Source organism: Bos indicus, chromosome 1 (genome assembly GCF_029378745.1).
Source record: "Bos indicus isolate NIAB-ARS_2022 breed Sahiwal x Tharparkar chromosome 1, NIAB-ARS_B.indTharparkar_mat_pri_1.0, whole genome shotgun sequence".
NCBI classification, from domain to species: Eukaryota; Metazoa; Chordata; class Mammalia; order Artiodactyla; family Bovidae; genus Bos; species Bos indicus.
The window spans coordinates 125,358,118-125,383,091 of NC_091760.1; the positions used below are offsets into that span (position 1 = coordinate 125,358,118).

At 40.3% G+C, this 24,974-nt stretch overlaps 1 long non-coding RNA gene across 6 annotated transcripts in view; it reads right to left on the reverse strand.

The window, feature by feature from the left end:
* The window catches only part of LOC109559500 (uncharacterized), a 53,200-nt gene extending 37,895 nt beyond the window's left edge, over positions 1-15,305 (reverse strand). For 4 of the 6 annotated variants that reach the window (XR_011561421.1, XR_011561424.1, XR_002180783.2 and 1 more), the window contains exons 1-2: positions 15,157-15,300; positions 4,913-5,158 (exon numbers count right to left, since the gene is read on the reverse strand). This is a non-coding gene — a long non-coding RNA (uncharacterized lncRNA). Of the gene's footprint in view, positions 1-4,912; positions 5,159-15,156 lie in introns of all 6 variants that reach the window. The other 2 variants (XR_011561439.1, XR_011561410.1) reach the window with 2 other exon arrangements.
* Positions 15,306-24,974: the final 9,669 nt, after the last annotated feature.

Consider the following 24,974-nt stretch of genomic DNA (forward strand, 5'->3'; position numbering starts at 1 on the left):
GAGATAGTCAAGGAAACCAGTGAAGATTATTTAAGGACACATCTAGTGTCTCGAGGTGGCCATGCCAATAGCAATATGGTAACAACTGTCCCCATGACCGCAGAAAAATGTAAATGAGCAAACATTTTTTTAGTTTTCTGTGGTTGCTTTAGCTACTAGATTTCATTCCAATAAATCAGCTGTCAGCATGAATAACCAAAGTGGAGCTTTCTTGCTTACATCAGAATCCCCAGATATCCATCATGGCCATTTACCCTTTGGTTTGCTAAATGCATTACTCTCTACTTGCTCTGGATGGAGCGTGTGTATGAACATTAGCATATATGCTGGGCTTGAGACAGGAAAAACTGTTTTTATGGCTCTAGAACAAATCACCAGTGAAATATTTTGGAAATTATTTCAAGTTTATGAGATACTATATTACAGAGTATGAAGAAAGGAATTACCATTTGCTGGGGGCTCATTCAATTCACCATATACATTATGTATGTTATTTAAGTATCAGAACAATTTTTGTGATAGGCATAAACCAAGATCCCACAGAAAGTTTCAACACAGAGTGGGCAGGCAGTCCTTAATTGCCATTTCTTAGACATCTAAACCTCTGTTTTATATAACACTCTCCTCCTTAGATATCTTTATTAATGTTTTTGCTGATATCTTTGAATTCTTTGCAATACTTCTAACATAGTAGGCCTTCAAAACATTCAGCAAATGGAGTTGGACTTATATGCCATATACTAACAAAAGCTGCCTTTACAGAGTACATAAAAAGCTACTTTGTATTCACTCTGCATGTTGTAGCAATGGATTTACATTTTCTTAGGGACCCTGATCAGCATAGCAATTGATGTCTCATCAAACTTGTTAAGAGAAGAATTTACCTGTCTGTAGATGTCTGTGCATGTATAAATCTTTTGTTTTGGAAAATGACAGTGACTGTGGTTACTACCTGCAAATCACTTAAATGACTGCTGTATAATTAGCAATCATTTCTACATTGTGCACACACAGAGTCTCGTTTGGTTTTAACCCATTGTTGCTATTTGTGTGCTGTTTGCACTTCTGTTTATGATTGCAAGCCATTACTTAGATTTACTTTCAGGCTTTATGAGATAGACAGGCATCTCTTGCCCCAACAGCTCCTGATGGTGCCACATTTGTTCACTTAGTGACTATTTATGAAGCAGCTGCTGTGAGGGCTTTGGTACTATTGGCTCAAATGGATTCTAAACATTAACTTGATTTTTCACGGGGGACCTAGATTTTTCTAGTCTAAATTGCTGTAACAAGGAGCCCAAAAAGCCAGGGGATTAAGGAAGATTATTTCTCTCATCTAATAGTGGTCCAGGGTGGGTTGGTGAGCTGGTCCCCAGCTATTCAGGGACCCAGCTTCCTTCTCTCTGGCTTCCACTGGAGGTTGTCACCCTCATTCATGTGGTCAGAGGTGGGTCATAAGCACCAACCTGTTCCATTTCACAGAAGGGAAAAGTGGAAAGGAGGCTGTATATAAAGGCTCAGGCCTGGAGTGAAGCACATCACTTCTGTTCACAGGGCATGGTCACACCTGGATGCAAAGAGGCCTGGCACATGGTAGTCCCCGGATAAGTGATCACATATGTAGGTACAACTGTGCTCACGTGCAGAAAGGGAAAGTGGAAATTTGTCTGTCACAGACATAGGACATTTGGAACTTCTTATGTTTTACAGCTAATTTTTTTGAGCAGCATCAATCACTCCCTTTTTATAATCACCATCACAGAGCCATTCTGAGGCCTCACTTTTGGAAATGAAAGTTTTGATGGCCAACTTCTCTAGAATTTTATGCTGGTCCAGGAAACTGACATTTTTCTTCCCGGTTTTGAGGCAGCACCTTCCCTTCATCTATTATTTCACTTTCCTAGATTCATTCCTAAGCCCAGATCACCCCACCTCTACCATATCTCATTGTTCATGGAACTTGCTTGCTCAGAAATCTGTTATTGTTAAAGTTAATTCTTGTGGCCAGGTAATTTATTAAAATACCTACTGAGATATTAATTGGTGTCTTTATTTTCTGTTTTCAGAAAAATCAGAGAGATACTTATGTTTTTTATTCTCTAAATATTTATTGCACACCTATTTAATTGAGATATAATTGATATATAATATTATTTTAGTTTTAGATGTATGGCACCATTCAATATTTGTAGATATTGTGAAATGATCACCATAATTAGTCTAGTTAACTTCCTTTACCATAAATTGTTACAAAGGTTTTTTTTTATCTTGTGATGAGAACTTTTGATTTACTCTCTTAGCAACTTTCAAATATGTAAAACAGTATATCTAACTATAGTTACCATATTTGATGTTACATAGCCATGACTTTCTAGTTTTATAATTGGAAGCTTAAACTTTTTAACTCCCTTCACCAGTTTTGCCCACTTCCCATCCCCTACATCTGGTAACCATCAATCTGAAACCTGTAGGTACGTGCTCATTTTTTTTTTTTAATGTTCCACATATAAGTGAGATCATACAGTATTTGCCTTTGTCTGACTTATCTTACTTAATATAATGCCCTCAGGGTAGGATCTTATTCTTTTTTATGCTTGAATACTGTTCTTTTTTATATATACCACACTTTTTTTAATCTATTCATCCACTGATGGATGAACAGTTAGCTTTTATATCTTGGCTACTATAAATAATGCTGCAATGAATGCGGGGGTGCATATATTTCTCTGAGTTAGTATTTTCGATTTTTTTAGATAGATAAACAGAAGTGGAATTGCTGGATCGTATGGTAATCACTGCAGATGGTGATTGCAGCCATGAAATTTTAAAAGACGCTTACTCCTTGGAAGGAAAGTTATGACCAACCTAGATAGCATATTCAAAAGCAGAGACATTACTTTGCCAACAAAGGTCCGTCTAGTCAAGGCTATGGTTTTTCCAGTGGTCATATATGGATGTGAGAGTTGGACTGTGAACAAAGCTGAGCGCCAAAGAATTGATGATTTTGAACTGTGGTGTTCGAGAAGACTCTTGAGAGTACCATGGACTGCAAGGAGATCCAATCGGTCCATTCTAAAGGAGATCAGTCCTGGGTTTTCTATGGAAGGAATGATGTTGAAGCTGAAACTCCAGTACTTTGGCCACCTCATGCGAAGAGTTGACTCATTGGAAAAGACTCTGATGCTAGGAGGGAATGGGGGCAGGAGGAAAAGGGGACGACAGAGGATGAGATGGCTGGATGGCATTACCGACTCAATGGGCATGAGTTTGAATAAACTCTGGGAGTTGGTGATGGACAGGGAGGCCTGATGTGCTGCAATTCATGGTGTCGCAAAGAGTCAGACATGATTGAGCAACTGAACTGAAGTGAACTGAACTGATGGTAATTTTATTTCTAATTTTTTGAGAGGCCTCCATATGTTTCCCATAGTGGCTGCGTTAATTTACATTCCTACCAACAGTGCACAAAGATTCCTTGTTTTCCACATCCTTGCCAACGCTTGCTACCTTTTGTCTTTTTAGTAATAGTCATTTTAATAAGAGTGAGGTGAAGTCTTACTGTGGCTTTGATTTGCATTCACAGAAGATTTGTAATGTTGAGCGTCTTTTCATGTGTCTGTTGGCCATCTGTATGCCTTCTTTGGAAAAATATCTGTTCAGATCCTTTGCTGTGCAAGATGCTTATGTGTTGTGTTAAGTGTTTATTTTATTTTATTTTTTTTTTGTTACATCCAGGCTTCTTCCTTCCTTGTCCTCAAGTTGGGGTGGAGTGCTATTTTTGAAAGCTAAAAACAAAAATTACCTAAGTTCTTGCTTTCAAAACTGAGTTATTGAATGCATTGTGTTAAGGTCAGTCATTCTTAAAATGTACCCTAGAATTAGAGTCATGTGGAGGATTTGTTAAAACACTTCTTTCTGGCCCTCTACATCAAGACTCTAATAATTTACATTTCTGACAATCTGCCTCTAGTACTGCTGCTGCTGATCTTAAGATCACAGAGAACCCGGGGAGAGAGGGAAGGCGGGGAGGAGAGTGGCCCAAGAGTACTTCAGAAACAGCATAAGAAAGGAAAGCAATTTCCTCAGGCTGAGAAGGGGTCAGAGTTCCCAGGGACCTGAGGCCTACTAGGTGTCCTGGGGAGATCCTTCTCCCTAAGAGAAGCAGTGCCCCTGACTTCAAAGGAAATGTGGGCTTTGCTAACGTGCATAACGAAGAAGGACTGAACTTCTGGCTGCTTCTCATCCTTTGAACTATTCTTTGCCGTGCAAGATCCCCAGGACTTTCCCATGACCCTGGCGAGTGGGCCTAATAACCCTGACACTGAATTTCCCAACAGCTCTGATCCATCAAGACTGAGATTGAATTTGAATAAATAAAATGCCATTCTTGCACATCTAGGGCTATAGGGTAAAATTCCTACATGTTTCATTGACTAAGTTACTATTGGCTTAAGGGACTAACTTTTCTCTTTGTCCCTGTACATCTTTCCAAGGCCACAGGGAGAGTACTTCAGAAGGTCACTTATAAGCTCTGTGACTTAGATCTAGAAGAGGAAGGAGCAAGAGAAAACTTCCTAAGCTCATGTCCATGACCATGATCCTCTGTCCATCCAGCACAGCCAATACAAGTGTTCTGAGGTTAAGAGGGAGGAGATCTGGAACCCCAAGTCAGTTGACCTTCATTTAATCTAGACCTCAGGGCTACACTCTACTGCTACACTTCTATAAACTCTTTCTCATTAAAGTAGCACTGAAAATGTTTTGCAAAATTTATTACAGTTCCCCAATTATCCCAAACAAAAGGCTATTTTGTATACACCAAGATGTTTAAACATTTGTCTTAATGTTCTAAGTCAGATATGTTTACTATCCAGACATTATAAACAAAGGAACTTTTTTTTCATACACTTACCCAAACAAAGTGTTTACTGAGACCAAGTTTCTTCTGAGCTTCTAATGAGGGAAATCTTCAAGGTATCTGGAATATTTCTTATAATGCTTTTCTCTGTCCATTCAAAATTATCCTTCATTTTAACTTTAGCCTGTTCTTTATTGACTGAAGTTCTAAGCATAGCCAAGAATAATATTTGTTTTCTGAATTATTTTCTGGCCATTTTCACAGAAACATGGAAGGAGATTGTCATTATACTTAAAGGACCTGACAGTAGAAAGAGAAGATGACATAAATAAGGCTTAAATACTTATCAGGTATTGATAGTGAGATAAACATTCATGAAAGAAAGCAGAAAATATCCCTATTATAAAAGCATGATGTTCACACTGGATCATTAATTCATATCCTGCTCTGTATAGATCACACAACTATTTGACACAGAACTTGCCAAGTTTAGTCTCAGACTTTTGGGACTTGAGTATGGCTCAATGGTTCATACAGTAAAGAATCTGCCTGCAATGCAGGACACCAGGGTTTGATCCCTGGGTCAGGAAGATCCCCTAGAGGAGGGTATGGCAACCTCCTCCAGTATTCTTGCCTGAAGAACCCCATCGGCAGAGAAACCTGGCTGGCAACAATCCATGGGGTTGCAAAGAGTCAGACACAGCTGAGTGATTAACACTTTCACTTTTCACTTTCACTCTACATTGTTTGCACAGAGGGCCTAACTCCTCACTTTCTGCACAAAGATGAACTCTGTCAAGTTGTATAATATATGGCTCTATTTAGTACTCTATTGGATGTGGCATAAATGGAATACAACATGCAGCACCCCTTCAAAAGGCAACAATGGATTATTATTTATATATTGTTATAGATTGGGCCTGATATGTTTGGTAGTTGCAGAAATTGATGACTATAAAAATAAACAAATTGCACATTGGGACCTCTATTGCTTCACAGTTCTAATTTCAAAATAAATTAGTCAAAAAATATCAACTTCTGCTATTGTAAATGTATCATTGGATCCAAAACAGGAAAGAGATATTGTGTATAGAGGGTAATTCCAAGTCAACCTCTATCCACTGTCATTTCAAGCTCTCTTTTTTGGTTAAAATGTAGAGAGCTCTTATATTTGCCATTTGAATAAGATATAGAGAATTCTTATATACTGTGCTAGGAAATGTGCATATATTTCTCATTTAATCCTCACAATAACTCTATGAGGTTGGCACTTGTTTTAACTCTGACTGCCATAACAAAATACAATAGACTGGGTGCCTTAAACAAGAAAATATTTCTCACAGTTCTAGATGCTGTAGGTACAGACTCAAGGTGCTATCAGGGTTGTTGTCTGATGAGAGTTCTCTCCTTAGGTTGCAGACAGCCACCATCTCCCTCTGTCCTCACTTCACCTTTCTTTGGTACATTTGGATAGGGAGGACAAGCAAGTTCTCTGGTATCTCTTCTTTAAGGGCACTAATCCCACCATAAGGGCCTCACCCTTATGACATCATCTAAGCCTTAGTATCTCCTAAAGGCCTTATCTTCTAATATAATCATATTGGGCATGATGATTTCAACATATAACTTTTGAAGGAAATAATTCATCTCATAGCAGTACTATTATTATTTCCATTTCATGCATAGAGAAATCAAGCACTGAGAGGCTTAGTCAATCAGTGGAGGAGCCAGGAATTATACCCATTGTGTCTCCAAATTCTGATCCCTGGAAGACCATACGACCTTCATAGACCTATCCCTGGGACCTAATCTCCCAGCCTTAACAACTTGTTTCTGTAAATGAAACTGCACTTCCAATTGGACTTTTCAGCTTATTCAGGAGCTCATCCCTTTTCAGATTGCAGCCCTCCTGTCTTTTAAGGAAATGACAGTCAGATATCTCCTGTGGGCAATAATAATGAGCCTCAGTAAGACTGTCTCTCCACAGGTACCTGTCCTCTCCATCCGCAAATACTATGCTTCACCTCAGGCTGAGATCCTGGAACCTTCAAACCTCAGACTTCCTACTGGAAATGTTTATTGAATGTCTTCTGTGTTCTTGGCACTGTGCTTCATTTACCACCATGGGTGAAACAGCATATAACTAGTGAAGTATTATGTATGTATGTAACTACAAATTTTGATACATGTTTGAAGGTTTCAAACACACGTTTTTCAAAGGGAAAAGTACATCTTTCTCTTTTTACCAATGTATAAAGAAAAAAAATCTAAAACTTAGAAATAAAGGCAAAAACATAACTGTGTGCTCTTTCAAAATCATACTAGACTAGTGATTCTCAACCATGGAAATTTTGTCCCCAAGTGTCATTTGGCAATATCTGGAAACATTTTTAATTTTAGAAGAACTAAAGAGCCTCTTGATGCAAGTGAAAGAGGAGAGTGAAAAAACTGGATTAAAATTCAGCATTCAGATAACTAAGATCATGCCATCTGGTCCCATCACTTCATGGCAAATAGATGAGGAAACAGTGACAGACTTTAATTTTTTTGGCCTCCAAAATTACTGCAGATGGTGACTTCAGCCATGTAATTAAAAGATGCTTGTTCCTTGGAAGAAAAGCTATGACCAGCCTAGACAGCATATTAAAAAGCAGAGACATCACATTGCCAAAAAAGGTCCGTCTAGTCAAAGCTATGGTTTTTCCAGTAGTCAAGTATAGATGTGAGAGTTGGACTATAAAGACCACTGAGCACCAAAGAATTGATGCTTTTGAACTGTGGTATTGGAGAAGACTCTTGAGAGTCCCTTGGACAGCAAGGAAATCCAACCAGTCCATCCTAAAGGAAATCAGCCCTGAATATTCATTGGAAGGACGGATGCTGGATCTGGAACTCCAGTACTTTGGCCATCTGATGCAAAGAATTGACTCATTTGAAAAGACCCCGAGGCTAGAAAAGATTGAAGGCAGGAGGAGAAGGGGATGACAGAGGATGAGATGGTTGGATGGCATCACCGACTCAATGGTCATGAGCTTGAGTAAACTCCAGGAATTGGTGATGGACAGGGAGGCTGGCGTGCTGCAGTCCATGGGGTTGCAAAGAGTCGGGCATGAATGAGCAACTGAACTGAACTGAAGATTGGGAGTGGAGGTGCTATTGTTTACAGAGGGTAGAGGCAAAAGTTCTGCAGAACATCACACAGCATACAGCATCATACATCATACAGAATAACCCCCCACAACAGTTATCCAAATTTTCTGGCCCAACGTGTCAACTGTGCTGAGACTGAGAAACCCCGTACTCTAGAGTATTGTCTACCAAGCCTGATTAAGGGTCATCTGGTGCTCCAGGGACTATAACTTTGATTTCCTTTTTACTGTTGATTAAGTCTTAGACAATGTAAAGTTGGTTGTTAACATATAGAAGATTGATAAGCTGCCAGTGATTTCTGTCTAATAGAAAAGTTGTATTGCCCTGGTAGTCATTGACCAGTTTTTTTAAATCTAACTTTGCAGTTTATTCCAGCATTCTTTTTCTCTGAGTCTATATATACAGTTTATGCTCATTGTTTGTAGTAGTTATATTCTATAAAGTCACTGTGAATTCTGAATTAGTGAATACTGAACCATTGCTCCTAGAGGAAATATGGGGTTAGGTTCCTTCAAGCTTCTGGTCACATTTAATCAATTAAATCAGTATTTAATCTTGATTTGTATCAAAGTGTTTCTTTTTAAAGGCAACTTATTTAATGTATGCTCTTGATTCTTTTGGAGAAGGCAACAGCAACCCACTCCAGTACTCTTGCCTGGAAAATCCCATGGATGGAGGAGCCTGGTAGGCTGCAGTCCATGGGGTCGCTAAGAGTCAGACAGGACTGAACGACTTCACTCTCACTTTTCACTTTCCTGCGTTGGGGAAGGAAATGGCAACCCACTCAAGTGTTCTTGCCTGGAGAATCCCAGGGACGGGGGAGCCTGGTGGGCTGCCATCTATGGGGTCGCACAGAGTCGGACACGACTGAAGTGACTTAGCAGCAGCAGCAGCAGCAGCTTGATTCTTTAGCATTGAACTCTCACTCAACAGCACTACAACTCATGCCCCATCAAAACTTTATGTAACAAACAAAATTTCTCTGTGAGGTGTATCACAGCTTTCTTGAGTTTAGAAGTAATAGACAGAATCCTAACAACATATGTGGGACTTAATCTGAACAATAAAGTCACCAAGAAAAATACAAAAATGGAAAAAATGTGGCAATAAGTAGACCTCAAAAAAGACATTTGTTTACAATATGAGAACTGAAACAAGAAGGCAGAGTATATATTTGTTTGACCTTGGCTAGGAACTTATGTGTTGGGAGACTGGAATTTTTTGCCTCTCCTAAAATGACCTCTGCATGTCTTTGAACACTCTGCAAATGATGACAAAAGTAGTGCAAGTATTGATTTGGGGATTACAAATCAATTTTAGTGAGCAGACAAATTTGCAACTATGGAATCTGTGAGTAGTGAGGATCTACTATATTAGTTTGTAACGTTCTATTTTGAAACAGCTTTTCAAAATGGATGTTAGTTCCTTCATAACTGAATTAAAAATTTGACACATGCTCATTATATTGGCATGAGTTATGTTTCTAGCTTTTTGAAAATTAAAATAGAAAATTTAACCCTTTTCAGGTGGCACAATTTGTTATTTAGATACAAATGCCCAGTGTTTTATGATGATTTAGCCTCTTGATGAAAGTGAAAGAGGAGAGTGAAAAAGTTGGCTTAAAGCTCAACATTCAGAAAACTAAGATCATGGCATCTGGTCCCATCACTTCATGGCAAATAGATGGGGAAACAGTGGAAACAGTGTCAGACTTTATTTTGGGGGCTCCAAAATCACTGCAAATGGTGATTGCAGCCATGAAATTCAAAGATGCTTACTCCTTGGAAGGAAAGTTATGACCAACCTAGATAGCATAATCAAAAGCAGAGACATTACGTTGCCAACAAAGGTCCGTCTAGTCAAGGCTATGGTTTTTCCAGTGGTCATGTATGAATGTGAGAGTTGGACTGTGAAGAAAGCTGAGCGCCGAAGAATTGGTGCTTTTGAACTGTGGTGTTGGAGAAGACTCCTGAGAGTCCCTTGGACAGCAAGGAAATCCAATCGGTCCATTCTGAAGGAGATCAGCCCTGGGATTTCTTTGGAAGGAATGATGCTAAAGCTGAAGCTCCAGTACTTTGGCCATCTCATGTGAAGAGTTGACTCATTGGAAAAGACTCTGATGCTGGGAGGGATTGGGGGCAGGAGGAGAAGGGGACGACAGAGGATGAGATGGCTGGATGGCATCACTGACTCGATGGACGTGAGTCTGAGTGAACTCCGGGAGTTGGTGATGGATAGGGAGGCCTGGCGTGCTGCAATTCATGGGGTTGCAAAGAGTCGGACATGACTGAGCAGCTGAACCAAACCGAACTGAGGGCAGTAGCTCTTCCAGGTGTATTTTAGGGACATAAGTCAAGTGGGACTGGACTCAGAAACAAATGTACATGGTAGACAGCTTGCTGTGTTCACAGTCTTCTGTCCCTTCAGGTGTTCCTGGCTAAGCCCCCTGTGTCTGACACCTATTTTCCTCAGTGTGAGTTCTCCCTCAGGAGGCTCTTAGCCGTCAGGGAAACAGGTTGCTACTGAGCCCACTGGATGCTTTCCAGAAATGCCAGGCTAAATTCAATCTGGGACTTTTAGGAAGAGGTGGTAAGCTAGTCTTTGAGGTCACGGCAAGGGTAAAGTCCAGAGGCTAAAGTCATGAAAGTTTCAACAAGGTTAAACCAAAAATAATTCTGAGGAAAAAGGCTCTCCACAGAGTGAATTTTCACTTTAGGGACCAAAGAAATTCTCTTTCATCATAGAACTTTCTGGAACCTAAAGAAATAAGGCCCAGGTAAATAAGGCCCTATAGTAAAATAAGTGTGCAGCATCTTCAGTATGCAATTGAAAGTTTATCAGAAGATTAACATGCAAATAGTCTTTTCCAGTAGGAAATGCTACATTATATGGTATAATGGGGCTGCTAAAGGAAGGCTGATATCTTGAGAATAAAAAGTAGCTTTATAATCCCTACATAACTAGAATCCATATGAGTTATATTTTTAAATACTATTATACATTTTTTTGCTTAAGAAGTTTTAAAATTAAAAATAGTATTGAGGGCTTCCCTGGTGGCTCAGTGCTAAAGAATCTACCTGCCAATGCAATAGACGTGGGTTTGATCCCTGGTCCAGGGAGATCCCACATGCTGAGGAGCAAATAAGCCTGTGTGCCACAACTGTTGAGCCTGTGCTCTAGAGCTTGGGACCCACAACTACTGAGCTCATGCTCCACCTGCTGAAGCCCATGCATTGTAGAACCTGTGTTCCAAAACAAGAGAAGCCTGGGCACCACAGCTAGAGAGTTGCCCCAACTCGATGCAACCAGAGAGAAGCCAACACAACAACAAAGACCCAACATGGCCAAGAATAAATAAATGAATAAAGTGATTTTTAAAATAGTATTTTAAAAGTTCAGCAAGGGATAAAGTAACATCTTTTTTCTTTCCCTTCCCTTCCTCCTTCTTGTCTTTTCACAATCTTCCTTTTAGGCTTGTGATGATTCCTGGGTTGGTGTTTTCATCACTTTAAGCAGTGGTTCTGTTACTGACCTGTCTTGGTCTGCATTGGACCCCAACAAGGGTTCTTCTGCCCAGTGTCAATCGAGAAAATAGAATGAGACCAAGCTCCTTTCAGAAGCAAAGGAAAGCTATGTCTGATTCATGTTGATATTTGGCAGAAAACAACAAAATTCTGTAAAGCAATTAGCCTTCAATTAAAAAAAAAAAAAGAATGGAGAGGTACGAGCTTGGCTCTGGAGTACACTCTGTCCCTTGCTGGATTTTGGAGGGGCTTCTGCATAGGGTTCTCCACTACAGAGGGGGGTTCTCCACTACAGAAGGGGGTTCTCCACTATGGATGGAGTGCTTACGGGTCCTTGTAGTTGTGTTGGTCACAGTGCTTCAAACTGAAGTGCTGGGCATCGCTTCTCTGTACCCAGTGTGCTATTGCCATCTTGAATTGCAGTGCTGTGGGCAGCACTTCTGCACACAATCTGCCAAGTTGGGGTGTGGTGCTTCTGAGCTGGGAGCTCTAATCCACGAGGTAGGTGCAAGACTTTGTCACCAAGATTCCATCTTATTCCCTTCACCCCAGTCCCCAGTGAGCTTCGCCCATGACACTTTTCAACCAGGAAAGATTTTTGCCCCTCAGTGAACATTTGGTGATGTCTAGAGATGTTTTTTGATAAAGGATGGAAGGGTGGTTAGGGAGTGGTTCAAAATATCAATAGTGCTGAGGTTTTGAAACTAGTCTAATCAGGGATCAGAAAACTGCTTCTGTAAAGGACCAGATAAGCATTTTAGGCCATACTCTGTTGTAACAACTCAACTCTGTTTGTAATTTGAAACTAGCCATGGGCAATGTGTAAATAAATGGGCAGCTGTGTTACAATAAAATTGTATTTATGGACACTGTTAAATTAATTAAGCAAGGAGGCCATTAGGCTGAGGTAGGTCTAATGCTGGGACTGCCTACATAAGCAAACCAAAATCTAAGCCTATAAATGCCACAAACATAGGAAATTGAAACCTAAAGCCAATCAACCACAAACAGCCAACTAGCCTTCAAGCTGTACCAATCAATAATTTCCTTTCTTTGCTTCCGCATTGCTCTATAAAAGTCTCTCCTGAGTTCCTGTCAGCAGAGCTGTCCTAACCACTTCTGGTTTGGCAATGCCCCATTTAAATCAATTTTTACTCCCAAATAAACTCTTAGAATTTTTAATATGAATCAGTTTATCTTTTAATAACATCAAAATTTGAATTTCATATAATTTTCACATATCATAAAATATGATTCTTCATTTGATTTTTTTCTTTTTCAACAATTAAAAAATATAAATGAAAAACCAATTCTAGCCTGCAACCATACAAGAGGTTGTGGGCTTGATTTGGTCACAATGATCCCAGTGAATAGACAGACTTTTCCTTCTTTTTTAAAGGAAGCACAGTGTTTTCATTCAGCAAAACCATTTATTCTTTTCTTTTTTTTTTTTTTGCTTGCAGCATTTTAATGTATGATTTGTGTCGTGTGATTCAGTGATTCAGCTAAGAAGAGCTGTGGATGAAGAATAGCCCTTTTTATGTAAGCAGTTCTGTTGTGTTCTGGTCATTAAGAACTGAATTTTTAACAGACTCATAGACTGAGGAAACTTATTCTTTTTCTTAAGTGTTTATGATTTGCTTATTTAATCTTTGTCCCCTTTTCAGTTTTCTTGGCTTCTTTTGGCTCAGCACTGGATATTCCGAGTGAAGCAGACTCAATTTTCTGTGGGTCTGAAATTTCACCAGGGGTAAGTTCATTCAGATTCGGGGTCATTTACATTTCAAGTCTGCAATTTGATCTGATTATCACTGGCTGAAAAGAAACACCAAGGGCCTTTTAATGTGGGTTGAACTGGATAACCCATTCCAAGGGCTAGGTAAAACAGGGAAACTGGGAAGTCTGGAAGGTACTTGCTTTTTATTTCTCAGCAGGGGGATATCATGGGAGAGTCTTATAAACACTAATTTCCAAAGAACAACTGAGAAAAACTTGAGATTTTTAGTGAAGAACCAGGGACAGAGAAAGGCTTCCTGCCGGGTTGAAAAAGAAGAATGGAAAAGGAACAAAAAGGGGTTATTGTGGAACAGGCTGAAATGTGCCTGAGGGTGAAGGGTATAGTTATCATACTTCCAGTACTTTCTCTTTTCCTAAGAGATGTAAAGAGTACCTGAAAAAACTTCTAGAACTGATAAGAGTTTGTGAAAGTGCCTAGATACCATATAAAATATACAAAATTCATTAATTTCTCTGTTTACCTATTAGAAGACAGGATATGGAAAACAAAGGATCCCATTCTCAGTGTCAACAAAAGACATACAATAGCTAAGAATAAGCCTACCAGTAAGTGTGTAAAGCATACATAATGAAAACTATATTTTACTGAGAGGTATTAAAGAAAAATTGAATAAATGGAGAGCCGGTTTTCTGGCAGTGAGGCAGAACCATTAAGAGTAAAGAGAGTAAGGGATTTTTTTCAAAGATTAGACCTTACACGACTGTGGTAACCAGTTGAGAAATCCGTGTAGAATAGTTGGCTTTATGCATCTGGTGCTGACCTCATGTCAGCAGAGTTGGCAAATGGGAAAGAAAGGTGGTCTAAGGTGGGGAGAGCAGGGAAAGACTGGAAGTTGCTATTTTTTTCTTTTTCTTATCACCTCCAGCCTTAGTGACATGGGTGATCTGGAGGGTAACTGGGACCCTTCACCGTGGTGACCCTGGCACATGAAGCTGATGCTGAGAGCTGGAGGAGGAGATCTAGCGTTAACTGGTGGAACTTAGGTCCGGATGCTCTTCATTTCTTCCCTTCAGATATTTCTCTTAGTCAGTCCCAAGAGAAACAAAGTGCTGTGCTAAGTCACTTCAGTGGTGTCCTATGGACAACTCTTTGCAATCCTATGGACTGTAGCCCACCAGGCTCCTCTGTCCATGGGATTCTCCAGGCAAGAATACTGGAGTGGGTTGCCATGCCTTCCTCCAGGGGAGCTTTGCAACCTAGGGATCAAACCCAAGTCTCTTGTGTCTCCTGCATTGCAGGCAGATTCTTTACCCACTGAGTCACTTGGGAAGCCCATATAGGGGAGGAAAGTAAAGCATAGTTCCAGCTTAGCTAAGGTGACACTGCATAAAATGACCATACAGACTTTGTCTCTTGATGACGATGATGATGATATAGCAAATATGACATTAACTACATGTTACACACTTTTCTAGGTTTTTTACATTAACTCATTTTAACTCTCACCACAACTCTCTGAGATAGGGATGATTAGTAGCCTTATTTTGTAAATGAGGAAACAGCCTTGAGCGGTTAACAGCCTGCTGGTGGCCACATAACTTACAAGTGGCAAAGTCATCATTCAAACCCAGACAGTCTGGAAAGACTGCACTTCTTAAAATGTTAAGTCTCCTCAGGTTAATGTATTTTAATACAAGCTGTTAAAATCCCAATGGGCTGGGTATTGAGAATTTGTAAGAATTTTTCTAAAGCACTTCTTAAAGCCTACATGTGAATACATGTGTATGTGAATACATACAATAAAACTCCAGTAACTGAAACAGCATATTTCCATATAAATCAGCAAAGAATCGAAGATAGCTCTAAACAGAGCTTAGTATACAAACCTAGAAAAGAAGAGCTGCTGCTGCTGCTAAGTCACTTCAGTCGTGTCTGACTCTGTGCGACCCCATAGACGGCAGCCCACCAGGTGCTAGAACATGACAAATGCATCCTTGAACAACTGGCTTCTGGAGAAGAATGCAATGAGACCCTCCTCTCCCTGTGACTCACTGTGACTGTGACATCACAGAGGGGAGGCAACATCACTTTCATACTTTCTCATGCCATCCTGGCAAACCTGCACATCGGCCCTGTTTCTTTCTTTCTTTTTTTTTCCCCCTGTGCACTTGAGAACTGTCCTGGGCAGATAGGTCCTACCATTTTTCAGCCATATTTAGATAATAAGTCTCTCTAGTCACATCAGTCATAATAGTAGGAGTGAAAGGGGGCAGAAAGTTTTGACAGGGAGAGCTCCTCTGCTATTCACTCCCCGGGGCTGTTGAATATGTTTAAAGTTGGCTCCTTATTATGCAAAAGTTTTCCGAAGATGAGGAGGGGTTTACCCTAAAATACTTCTGCTGGATCGCTTTCACAGCAGATCCCAGGAGAGGCAGTGTCTCCTGACTTGGTTCTTCTACCTTAGCCTCTTCTGAGGTCTGTTTTGCCTCTTTTTTCATAACTTCTTGAGCAGTTGTGCAAGGTGACCAACCACCTTGGTTAGGCTGGGACTAAGGAGTTTCCCAGGATATGAGACTTTCAGCGCCAAAACTTCAACAGCCCTGAACAAACCAGAAGGATTGATCACTGTCAAAGTTCCCTTTTGAATACCTCTGCACAGCCGTGCCTGTCTACCTTGGCTCCTGAGCAATGAACACTTCTGGTCCACTATTACATCCTAAATACAGCTTTCTGAGTCCATGGATCACTATTCGTAAGAGACTTCCGTGTTACTCTGGTCCACTGTGTCCCCAGATACCAGGCAACTATACATCAAGCTCTCAGAGTGGCCTTCTAAAAGCCTCCAACAGGGCTTGAGGTGAAAGGAAAGAGAGCTACCAATCCCCGCCTTCAGAGTAGGTGTGGAACTTGCACAGACAACTCTCGGTAGAGAAAGCCGCCCCCTCTTGGCTTTTTTCACTGTCAGTCCTTGTAGGGGCTTTCTCTACTGCTGGCTCAGGGCCACACACTGGTGTTTGTCATTCTTTTGCAGTGCTGTTGAGGCAGTAAAGTTTAGCCATCCCACTTTAGCATGTGGGAGCACCTGACATGCACTTTTTTGGTCATGAATTTTTAAGCCTCAGAAAAAAACTGTGACATGATGGATTAGAGTTTTAATATTATATTTCATAAAACTTTTAAGCAAAAAAAAAAAAAGAAAGGAAAATTTCAGGGCAAGTGAGGATAATGAAGTTGGAAAATAATTGACTTGATACATAGAATTGTTAAGTATCTGTACATCAAAAATTGTATACAAATTTAAAAGCTAAATGACAACCAATAATGTATCTCCAACAAAGTAACAAATAAGAAGCTAATATACATAATTATGTAAACAAAACACTTTTACAAGTAATAGAGTCCACATCTCACCACCTGTACCCCCAGTTCCCCTTCCCAAATCACTCCAGTTTTCTGCCCTAAAAAGCATAGCGATTTAGGATAATGGATACCTCTCTCGTCTCCTTATGTTCTATTCAGTACCAATAGTCCGAATAATCTTTTAAAATTGTAAATAAGATCCTGTCATAGCTCTATCTAAATTGTCTTTATGGCTTTTCTTACATTTAAAAATGAAATCCAAAGTCCTTACACACCATAGTGCAGAAGGCCTCATGCCATCTGGTGCTGGCTACATCTCTGACCTTATTCACACCCTAGCCCTCTGTGGGAGCAGGAACTTTGTTTATCAGTTATCTCTTTGTCCAATATCACAAAATGCTATCACTGAGAACAGCACCTAGCACAGAGCAGAGCACCACTAAATATCTTTTGAGTGAATAAATGAATGGATGGATGACTGTAAGTAAAAAAGATCAATGAACTATGAGGAGTTTTCTAAAAGAAAGAATACTATGCATCATTGGTTAAGAGCACAAGCTGGAATCAAGATTGCCTGGAGAAATATCAATAATCTCAGATATGCAGATGACATTACCCTTATGGCAGAAAGCGAAGAGCCTCTTGATGAAAGTGAAAGAGGAGAGTGAAAAAAGGCTTAAAACTCAACGTTCAAAAAACTAAGGTCAAAAAAAAAAAAGTAAGGTCATGACATGCAGTCCCATCACTTCACAAATAGATGGGAAAACAATGGAAACAGTGACATACTTTATTTTCTTGGGCTCCAAAATCACTGCAGATGGTGACTGCAGCCATGAAATTAAAAACACTTGCTCCTTGGAAGAAAAGCTATGACAAACCTAGACTGCACATTAAAAAGCAGAGACATTACTTTGCCGACAAAGGTCCATCTAGTCAAAGCTATAGTTTTTCCAGTAGTCATGTACGGATGTGAGAGCTGGGCCATAAAGAAAGCTGAGTGCTGAAGAACTGATGCTTTTGAACTATGGTGTTGGACAAGACTCTTGAGAGTCCTTTGGACTGCAAGGAGATCAAACCAATCAATCCTAAAGGAAATCAATCCTGAATATTCACAGAAAGGACTGATGCTGAAGCTGAAGCTCCAATACTTTGGCCGCCTGATGTGATGAACTGACTTTTTAGAAAAGACCCTGATGTTGGAAAAGAAGGTTGGCAGAGAAGGGTATGTCACAGGATGAGATGGTTGGACGGCATCACTGACTCGATGGACATGAGTTTGAGCAAGCTCCAGGAGTTAGTGATGAACAGGGAAGCTTGGCATGCTGCAGTTCTTGGGTCACAGAGTTGGACACGACTGAGTGACTGAACTGACATATACTGCTTGAGGACGTATATTTTTAGACAATTTGGGGGGAAAACAATTTGGAAATAATGTAAAGTATATGAAGTTCATATAATTTTAAGATTTAGAAATTTCAATTCTAGAAATTCAGAATATACACACCTATTGATCAGAAAAAGAAGCTTATTATAGCATTATTAGTCATAATAAAAAATTGGGAACAATCTAAATGCCCAACAATAGCAGAAAAGTTTAATACATGTGTGCTTATTCACATGATGGAAAGTTGCATAGGTATTACCATGATTTCCAAACAAATTTTTGCTTCAGATTCATCGCTAAGTAAACGAACAAAATACAAAATTTAATATATTGTATGATTATAATTAAAATGCTATGCTAAGTCACTTCAGTCATGTCTGACTCTGTGCGACCCCATAGACAGCAGCCCACCAGGCTCCCCCATCCCTGGGATTCTCCAGGCAAGAACACTGGAGTGGGTTGCCATTTCCTTCTCCAATGCATGCAAGTGAAAAGTGAAAGTGAAGTCGCTCAGTTGTTCCCGACTCTTAGCTACCCCATGAACTGCAGCCCACCAGGCTCCTCTGTCCATGGGATTTTCCAGGCAAGAGTACTGGAGTGAGGTGTCATTGCCTTCTCCGTATAATTAAAAAACATATGTATAAATTAAAAATCTGAGCAAATCATTAATGTCAGTTACCATTGATTAATTTTGTGATGGGATAAGTAGTGATTTAAATTTTCTTCATTATACTTTGTTTAAATTTCAAATTTTTTTATGTTTAGAATCAGAAAAGACTACAAAACTTACTTTTAAAATAATTACAGTTGATAGAGAAACTACTGATCAATGAATGCTTGCAGTCTTTAGTATTTCCACAGACAGATGTGGGCCAGTGACATGATGATTGTGAATCAAATGTGCATAAAATTAAATTAATTTCCAACAAAACAAGGCCAGAGAACCTTATAAGAAGATTTCAGTTCATGCCTATGGCTCAGATATGCATAAAAAGGAACTTCCTCCATTTTATTCTACATTTTTTCATGCTTGTGATAGAAAATACTTGATTTGTCAGGTGAAGTTGTCTCCATCTCATACAATTTGAAATGGTAATTGCTCCTTGCTATTCCATCTCTTCCTTCTCTGGTTGATGTAAATTTGGGGGTCATGGTTTATAGGTTTGCTCTAGAGATGTGTCATTTCATCCTTGCTGGACCTGGTTACAGTATTTCACTTCATTTGACCACTTGCCACATCTACCTCAGTGTCTCTTGACCCCTCAGTGACTGGAGTCCTATTCCATCAATTGTGAGAGGGAGGTTGGTCTCATCTGGTGTTCGGGGCAGTGTTTGCAACTGATGCTTATAACAACTAAGTTTTATTGAACACATGTCACGTGCAAGATCATGTGTTCTAACAACTTGAGGGGCACTAGCTTGTGCAATTCTCATAGCAGCCAGCTCTGTGAGACAGATACGGCTAAGGAAACGGTGGCTCAGAAAGGGTAGGTACTTTGCCCATAGTCTATCACGTGTCAAAGACAGAATATCCATGGACCTTGTTATTGCCCCCAGTTGTCAGGTCCCCTCTTACTGTGGCCTTCTCATTTGACCCTGGGTCTCCTTGGGACCCTTTCTTTATAGTTCCGGGAACCCTCGATTGCTTCTTCACAGGAGAAGTTGGGTGCTATGAGATTGTGCTCATACTTAGGTACAGGTCTTTACCTGTTCCCCAAGCATTGCTGCATTACCTTGCCTTGCCCCGGTGTGTTGGAGTCTGTAATGACAGGCTGGCAGTTTTCCCAGGATTCTCTCAGGAAAAGTAGGGAATTTGTCTTGCTGTCTTCAGTTTTCCAGAACCTGCCTTCCCAAGAACTTCCCAGAGACTCACTTTCTCCCCAGTCTGTTTTTCTAGCTTCTGGACAAGCTTTTTCCTTTGTGAGCTTTCTCCTTTTTCTTCCTTGTCTGATCTTCAAACTTTAGAACTTGATGAGTGATACCCAGGTGTGGGATATGTGATAAAATCATTAAAAAGTCAGGTTATTAGTATGAAAAAAAGTCTTACTAGAAAAAGAGTTCAAATAAGTCTTCCTACATGCAGTTTGTTACTTTTCTGGCTTTGTCTTTGTGATGAAGAGTTGAAGAGGAAAAAAAAAAAAATTACACAAGAAAGGACATGGGTGATATTTGAAAACATTATCTTCAGCCCTGAAGGTCCATGCTATCCTGTCTGCCCCTATCGGGATGCACTTCTTCCTGTTTTGGTCAGTGGTCCTGCCTTTGCCATCCTGCCATTGCACACTCAGTAGCTATTAATATCTACATTCTGCCACTCATGATAGCATTTGGAAGGCTCTTGGGTTTCAAAGGGCCCTTATTTGAACTCCACACTGGTGAAAATAAAATCTTCAGCATCAAATGCTGACATCTTAGCCACAACTCACTTATGTGTTATGAGCGAAGGTGAGAAAAAGATCTCAGAGAGGGAGCCCATAGAGGGCCAGTGAGACCATCAGCATGTTGCCCAGAAGACCCTCTTCTTTCTAGTGTGAATGCTCTCATTGCACAGGGGCAGCACTGTGCTACCGGTGCAGAAATAGTCGTTGTTGTTCAGTTGCTCAGTCTTGTCTGACTCTTTACCATCCTGTGGACTACAGCGCTAGCTCACTTTGACACTCAGCCTTCTTAATGATCCAACTCTCACATCCATACATGACTACTTGAAAAACCATAGCTTTGAGTCTAAGTACCTTTGTTGGCAAAGTAACGTCTCTGCTTTTTAATACACTGTCTAGATTTGTCATAGCTTTTCTTCCAAGGAGCATGTATCTTTTAATTTCATGGTTGCAGTCACTATCTGCAGTGATTTTGGAGCCCAAGAATAGTCTGTTACTGTTTCCATTGTTTCCCCATCTATTTGCCATGAAGTGATGGGACTGAATGTCATGATCTTCGTTTTTTGAATGTTGAGTTTTAAGCCAGTTTTTTCACTCTCCTCTTTCACCTTCATCAAGAGACTCTTTAGTTCCACTTCACTTTCTGCCGTAACGGTGGTGTCATCTGCATATCTGAGATTATTGATATTTCTCCTTGGCAGCCTTGATTCCAACTTATGCTTCATCTACCTTGGAATTTCAAACGATGTACTCGGCATGTAAATTGAATAAGCGGGGTGACAATATACAGCCTTGGCATACTCCTTTCCCAATTTTGAACCAGTCCCTTGTTCCATGTCCTGTTCTAACTGTTGCTTCTTGACCTGCACTCAGGTTTCGCAGGAGGCAGATAACATGGTCTGGAATTGTCCACAGTTTGCTGTGATCCACACAATCAAAGGCTTTCGTGTAATCAATGAAGCAGAAATAAATGTTTTTCTGGAATTCTCTTGCTTTTTCTATGATCCAATATTTGTTGACAATTTGATCTCTGTTTTTTTTCTAAATCCAGCTTGAACATCTGGGAGTTTTTGATTCACATACAGTTGAAACCTAGCTTGGAGGATTTTGAGGATTACTTTGCTAGCATGTGGGGCTTCCCTGGTGGCTCAGCTGGTAACGAATCCACCTGCAATGCAGGAGACCTGGGTTCAATCCCCAGTTTGTGAAGATCCCCTGGAGAAGGGAAGCCACTCACTCCAGCATTCTGGCCTAGAGAATCCTATGGACTGTATAGCCCAGGGGGTTGCAAAGAGTTGGGCACAACTGAATGACTTTCACTTGCTAGCATGTGAAATGAGTGAAATTGTATGGTAGTTTGAACATACTTTGACATTGCCTTTCTTTGGGATTGAAATGAAAACTGACCTTTTCCAGTCCTATGGCCACTGCTGATTTTTCCAAATTTGCTGGCATAGTGAGTTCAGAAATACAGTTGCAGTTTAATGTATCTGTTTAATACTAGCAAGTCAGTTATCTTTCATTTTGTCCATATATCCAGGTTCCCGGTTATGTTTTACTTATGCAGGAGAAATAATCAATATTCTCTTTTCATATCAATGTGTTTAGACTCACATTATAAACTTTGTTTAAACATATTCTATATTTTGATACGTATTCTCCAGCTTGGGAACTTTCTAAGGTGAATAAAAGTGAACAAACAGGCATGCAAAACCCATAGACTATGTTTACAGTAGAAGAAAATAACCCGAAGAATCGCTTTTCACAATTCTTAGATAGTGTTACAAAACCGAACTTGGGTCCTCTTATCCACCACCCAGCAAAGCCAGTCTACTGACACCTCTTGGTGGTGAGGGAAAGTACAGTGTTTATTGCAGGTGCCATTCAAGGAGTACACAGGTGGCTCATGTTCAAAAGACCCAAACTTCTCAATGGTTTTCAGGGAAGCATGCTGCTGCTACGGCTGCTAAGTCGCTTCAGTCGTGTCCGACTCCGTGCGACCCCATAGACAGCAGCCCACCAGGCTCCTCTGTCCATGGGATTCTCCAGGCAAGAACATGAGTGGGTTCAGGGAAGCATATTTAAAGGTAAAATTTGGGGAAAGGGCTGCTGCAGGGTATGTTTCTTTCTTCTCATTTGTTGGTGGTAAGGTAACAGGTGGTGTTCCAGGAATCTCAGTCCTCAGCCTACTGTTTCTAACCAGTCTGGGTCCAGTGCTGGTACTCGGCCTGGACTAAACATTCTCCACTTGGGTGGGGACTTTCATTCCTGTGGAAGAACTCAAAGATAAGCATCCGATTGTTATGTATATCCCTTGAGGAGGACCAGGACACTGCTTTGTTGCTGCACAATTGTTCCTTGACTGCTTTTCCTTTGTTTCTGAATTCTCTCACTTCCCTAGTCAGTAACTGTATCTGCCATTTGGAGCTCAGGGAAGGTCTAGGAGGCTGAAGGCTTTTTCTTGCCAACAAGAAACAGGGACACAGAAAGGCTTTTATAGGCAGAAGGAACTGACCTCAGGGCCCTGCTTGCTTTTAATACCTTTACCATAATAATTTTAATCAAAACAGTTTTGCCTCAAAGTTGAGTCAACAGACAGTCCACACTCCTGTGAAATTTGATTCTTCCTGCTTTCAAGGGCTCAACTAAGTAGAGGAACTACTGCTCTTCAAGAAATCTCATCCTGCCTTAGAGACAAGTTCTAACTTAGCATTTAACAGTTTTCCTCTTTCTTCATTCTTTAAATATTGTCATGTGCATGATTCCTTAAGTTATTAAAAATAAAGAAAACTCCCCTCTTATCATTGGTTAGCTTAGAGGCATTGTAACATTTGAATCATGAAATTTTTAAAAAAGCAAACACATCAAGAAGACATTTCTTCTCTGATGTCCATTATTATAAGGTTCTTGCCTTATAGGAAGGAACTGTCTCTGTCTCTGTCTGTACCTTTGACCTCCGCACTCAGAGAGGCTTTGAAAGCAGTGGTTGCCAGTGGGTGAGAGCGGGTTCATTGCAGAGAAGCAAGATAATAATAATGATGATGATGATGATGAAGTTTTTGCTTCACTCTTTGGAGGACCAAGAGTCTGAGCAGAAATTCAAAGGAAAGGAAATGTGATTGCACAGAGGCTTAGCACCATTCATAACGAGAGAAATGCTTATTACTCAGATATACCAGTTTCACCCACTAGATTGACAAAGATCAGCAAGTCTGATAACACTCTCAGAGAACATTTTGGAAAACAGAACCAATACTCTCAAAATTAGTGCTGAGATTTGGCACGATCTAGCAAAATTGCCAAAGCACATAGTTGTTGATCCATAAGCTTCATTCCAGTAGATTTACCCTATAAATATACTCACACACATGCAAAGTGATATAAAAGTTTACTGTAGAGTTGTTTTTAAACTTTTTTATTGGAAACAATCTTAAATATGTCAACTACAAATTGGCACTTGCCAAGAGCATTGCCAGCAATTGAACAAGAACAAGGGCATTTGCCATCTGCCTCTGTGGAGACCGAACCCTGTGCTGCAACTGCTGACCTTCAACACCCTCTGAGGGGAATTCAGGGTGGAGAGTGAGATTCTGCTCCAGAGAAACTTGTGCAATAGGTCTTTAGATAGATATTTCTGTCACGCAAGTGTATGTTCCTCGGTTCTTTGTCTCATCACAACAAAGATTTGGAGCGACGGACATTAAAGCCCTCAGCGCATCACAGCTCTCGGGTCTCGGACAAACCGTGCTACAGCTCTTAGGCAAATCAGTGTTACAGCTCTATTTTATTTAGAAGATAGCAGGAGAGTGAGAGAGAGAGAGAGAGAGAGAAAGAAAAGAGTGCATGCACGCGGGAGAGAGAGTCCGTGAGAAAGCGCTATGGCTCCTCCTTTTATATGTTTTTTCCTCCACCTGGGCCTGCCCTATGCAAATTGGGCGTAGCCAGGAGTGCTGTTTGTTCTGCCTGAAGTCTTCACTCTGGTCCTCGGACCTTCCTTGTCTTTTAGCCACCACCATTTTAGACTCCTCTTCCCTATTCTACCTACCTAACATTTCCAAGAATCAATTTTAAGATCCCAATCCTTGCATCTCTCTTATCTAAAAAAAAATCAGTAAATCCCTTCATGGTGACATCAGCTCCTCATGACTAGTGAAAAACCTTTTGTAAAATAAGAGTTTGATTGCATTGAACTCCTCCTTCACCAAAATTTTATATATTGACCACCCTCCACTGCCTCTTTGGAGCAGTCTCTCAGAGCTATCTGAGGCCCTGTCTCCCAGGCTGCAGTCCTCATTTTGCCTGAAATAATACTTAACTCGCAACTCTCACCTTGCACATCCTTTGAGTCAACAAATGTTTATTAACAGGTCACAGGTTGAATACTACATCCTTACATCTGACTAAGCAGCTTTAAAAAGACTGAGAAAAATACATAGATACATAATGAGCTCTAAATATGGGTTAAAGAGCAAAGTACTGAAACAGGGGATACCATTTGTATAAAAGACTTGCAGGGGAGCTCTTTATATATGTGCATTTTCTTATAGTGTCAAGAAATAGCCCAGGAAACTGATGTCACATG